The sequence below is a fragment of the Halyomorpha halys genome, unplaced genomic scaffold (assembly GCF_000696795.3).
Source record: "Halyomorpha halys isolate HHAL.00 unplaced genomic scaffold, Hhal_1.1 Scaffold142.1, whole genome shotgun sequence".
Taxonomy (NCBI): domain Eukaryota; kingdom Metazoa; phylum Arthropoda; class Insecta; order Hemiptera; family Pentatomidae; genus Halyomorpha; species Halyomorpha halys.
Genome location: NW_027113471.1, coordinates 818,310 through 822,576, shown reverse-complemented (window position 1 = coordinate 822,576; position 4,267 = coordinate 818,310). Strand labels below are relative to the sequence as shown.

Sequence of the window (4,267 nt, the reverse complement as noted above, 5' to 3'; positions counted from 1 at the left end):
ATATATGATATAGGAGATATATGGATATTTCCTAAAATAACCATAAACAGTCCAAGTAAAGAATAGGGAATTTCTTATTCAATACCTTTATAAATACTTGTGAAATAATTAGATAATTTTTTGAAAAGGTTGTTGAATTTATTTAATTCATGAAATAGCTTCAATAAAGCTAATCTTATTTTTGTTATCTGTATTGAGAGGCTCTATGAAGATTTCCTCCTGCCAGGAAAACAATGTTCTGGTGTTATATTTGTGGGTTGGAAATGGAAATTAATAGAAAAAATGAAGTAGACAAAAAATAAATTAAAAGAAAAGATAAACATTATAAAAACAAATTACTTCTCTGTATATAAAAACATTTACAATGTACTTTAAGAATAAAAAAAAAAAGGAATACTGAAATATGTATGTATCTGTGATATGTGCTAAGAGCACAATATGTATACATGCATACAATATGTATTGTAATATTTCAGATTTATTTAAATAAATATAAGGAATCTAACTATATTTTTATTATTCTCAAATATAAAATATAGCTTTGATGATTACATGGTTCAAATGGAAAGATTAAATATTAAATATATATGAGAATTTTATTTAAAACTCTGTAACATCATTGACTCTAAGGGCGGGTTTTCCAGACAATCAGAACACAATGATACTTAAATTAACTAATAGCTACTTTATATATAATTAAATCCTAGGTAGAGCAAATTAACCAATTCTCCTTTGGTGATTGTTGATTCTGATATCTTTGTTCTAAAGACATTAGACAAAGGCTTGGTTCTATTCTAGCTTCTAAGACACATCCAATCCATCAGCAATCCATACAAAAAATGTGTTTTCTTTCTTCAATTTTATACTCTTCTTGGATGGCAGTAGCCAAACAGTAACTTCCTTTTGTAAATTTGTTCAGTACTTCTTCTGAAAAAAGAGTCATCAATCAGATATAATCTATGAGGAGAAGATGGTTGGGAGTGTGGTCAAAATGAAACACAAATAAGTTGGTGTAACCTATTTAATTGTGCCAACGTTTTAGCTAGAGTTTCTAGTCTTCTTCAGGGCTAAGAACAGTACAAGATAACAACCACAATAAGTATAGAAAATAAAAACATAATGACATAAAATGAATAATTTTACAGAATAGAATTAATAAAATGAAGTGATGAGAGAAGTGGGAAATGAAATGTATACATAGGTAATTGAAAATAATGGGTAAAATTAGGCGTTTGATTTTCAAGCTAACAGGTTCATTTTATTCTCTCTTCCCCTCCTCTTTCTTTATTTTACCACTCCTTATTATCTACACTTGTATGCATTTTCCTTACCCACGTTATTAGTTATGTTCACTATATTATTATTGTTGTTTTTTCTTTCCATATTTCAATTTTTAAATTATTAATAACTAATAGGTTCATACTTCTTTGCATTATATAACTTCATTTTTATTTTATTTCCTTAATTATGTTATTTTACCCACTTTTTCAATTTCCTATGTATACATTTCATTTCCCACTTCTCTCATCACTTCATTTTATTAATACTGTTCTGTAAAATTATTCATTTTATGTCATTCTGTTTATATCTTCTTTTTTATTTGTTTTATTGAAGGCCAATAAAAAAATAAAATAAAAAATAGTGTTTATTTTAACAAAATAAAAAAAATTATTTTAACTTCCCATCATGATTGTTGTTACAACTCAAAACCGTAGTGCTACAATTGATGTTGAGAACAAATATCTAGAGAAGGGGAAGGAAGAAAACTTGGTTTTTGGACATTGGCTGCTTAGGTGCGAGCGGGGAATGATGTTTCCTGAATGAGGAGGTCCTCATCCTCTCTTGTCCTGCTCAAGGGTGGACATCTTGAAAAAAAATACATCGGAGAATCACCCACGAAGAAAAAAGGATTCTTTGCTTAGATCGCCAAACAACACACTTCGGTGGATTGTGAGTAAAAAACTTTTAGAGGACCAAGTTTTTGTTTTGTTTGCTGAAAGATTGTTTACAGCAAGTGTTGGTTTGTTGAATAAGAAGACATAGAAAATCATCAAAAGAAGATTATATGAAATTGTTTAGTTTTGTTCAGTCTAAAATTGAATACATTTGTAAAAGAGATATTAATTTAAATTAAATGTTAAAAATTAGTGTTCTGATTGTCTATAAACCCACCATGAGATTAAGAGTCTATTATATTATAAAATTTAAATAAAATTCTCCTATCTGTTAATTATTAAAGCTTTTCATTTTAACCTAAGCTATATTTAAGATATGAGAAAAAAGCTAAAACAGTATAAAATTCCATTTATTTTATTTTAATAGTTTTTGAATATTACATAAATTTTCGCCCAACAGGTGTTGATTCTTTACATGTCATGGCAATCACAACAAAGCTTTTAAAAGAATAAATTTAAATAAGTTTGTTTTTATAACATAACTAGTAAATGATGGAGTATAAAGTCAACGTAACTGGGGGTAGAGATCCTAAAGATGTGATTCTTGTAAATATTATCCATGAAAATAACCACCTCCAGATATTTTCTAGCAGAATTCATATAGAACGGGCACATCAAAACAACAAGATAAGTATTTCACCATATACCTCCAAGTACCATTGGTAGAAAAAGGTAATATTTAATTTGAATTATGTAACTATACATAATGCAACCTATTAATTTAATGTTTTTCTGTCTTAGAGGGATCAGGAAAAAAAAAAGAATAAAGATCAGCCTTTGAGTAACAACCGAGTTGTCATTTTTCTCTCCCTTTTCTCTTTTTTAGTCTTTGTGTTCTCAAAAGTTTAACTTATATATATATAGCTTGTGGCAAGAATATGAAATTTGCGATGAAGTGAATTTGTAATAAAGCTGTATCGCAAAAGTCTAAGCATTTATTAACCTAGAAGAGTCCGATTCAATCTTTTAAAGGACAAAGAACAAGTAAACACAAGGGAAATATGTTCTTGGAATAGTATTAACTATTAGTTTTGGTCATCTATCAAAACAGCATCCAGAATATGCTTGTTATAGAAAACTTCAGTGTTATTATTTTTAACTTCCCACTCCATCTTAAGTCCTTCATCATTGAATCGGACTTTGTTGTGACTAGTGGGATTTTAAATGTTTCTAATATTATTATATTATATTATCTATTTATTTATATTGTTTTAACCCAGCAGGAGTGTCCTACTTTTTTGTCCCCCAAGAGGTGTGCCGTTAGTATTTATCTCTTGATTGATGATTTATACTCTTCGTAATAAGAATACAAAATCATTTAATGCAATTATTTTTTTTCAATTATTTATAGCTCTTCAATTATGTACAAAATTTTGGTTTTAAACAGATTAGTTTAGTTTTTTATGTATGTATGAGAGTGAGTTTAATTTGATTTAAATGAGGTTAGGTAACCTTTCCATTTATTAAAATTATAAATTAATCAATAAATTAGACTTAGTTTTTATTAATATACTTGTTTGAGAGTGGTTTAGTTTCTTTAAAATAATTTTGATCCTTTTTCTCTCAACTTAATTCTTTTTAAACTTCCGACGTTTCGACCCCTTAGGTCATTTTCAAGGATTCCTACAAACAGCTCCTTTTAATTACTTTTATAACAATTTCCTTCACTTACATACTGTATAATCAATAAAGTTTATTACTGCAGGATTTTGGTGTTTTGTGCACATTTTAGAGTTTTTACTGTACGATTTTCCACATTTTTTTTTTTACTGCACATTTTTCGGTTTTATATGGCACAAAAATCTAGTCTCTTATTATTACTTATTGGCTTGATGTATCTAAATGCACTTTTACCCTGATAATAATTCTTTTTAAACGAATTACACATTTAAATAGTAAATATTTAATAAAAATATATTAAAGAACAATTTTTACTGCACATTTTTTGGTTTTATACTGCACATAAATCTAGAATATAACTATTACTAATTTTCTAGATACATATAAATGCATTTTTACCCTGATAATTATTCTTTTTTGAGGAATCACACATTTGTAATAATCCAATGTTACTTATTAAATGCATTAATATGTGTTTCTTACATACGATACACGGTTTATTATTCACATATTTATGTATTTTATCTGTTTTATCTTTTGAAATTCATTATTTTATTATATTTGATGATGTTTTATAATTTCATTTTTATTTTGTATTTCACTCTAAGGCTCTAAAGCCTAATTTTGAGGCCTGTATATTATTCTAAAGGGATCAATCCCATAATAAATAAAGAATATTTTTTATAATTTTT

General features: G+C 27.1%; 1 long non-coding RNA gene across 2 annotated transcripts in view; it reads left to right on the top strand.

Annotated features, from left to right (window-relative positions):
- The window catches only part of LOC106678415 (uncharacterized), a 6,044-nt gene extending 2,163 nt beyond the window's left edge, over positions 1–3,881 (top strand). The window contains exons 3-4 of one of the 2 annotated variants that reach the window (XR_010844401.1): positions 2,356–2,627; positions 2,697–3,881. This is a non-coding gene — a long non-coding RNA (uncharacterized lncRNA). Of the gene's footprint in view, positions 1–2,355 lie in introns of both variants that reach the window. The other variant, XR_010844400.1, reaches the window with a different exon arrangement.
- The last annotated feature ends 386 nt before the right edge of the window (positions 3,882–4,267 follow it).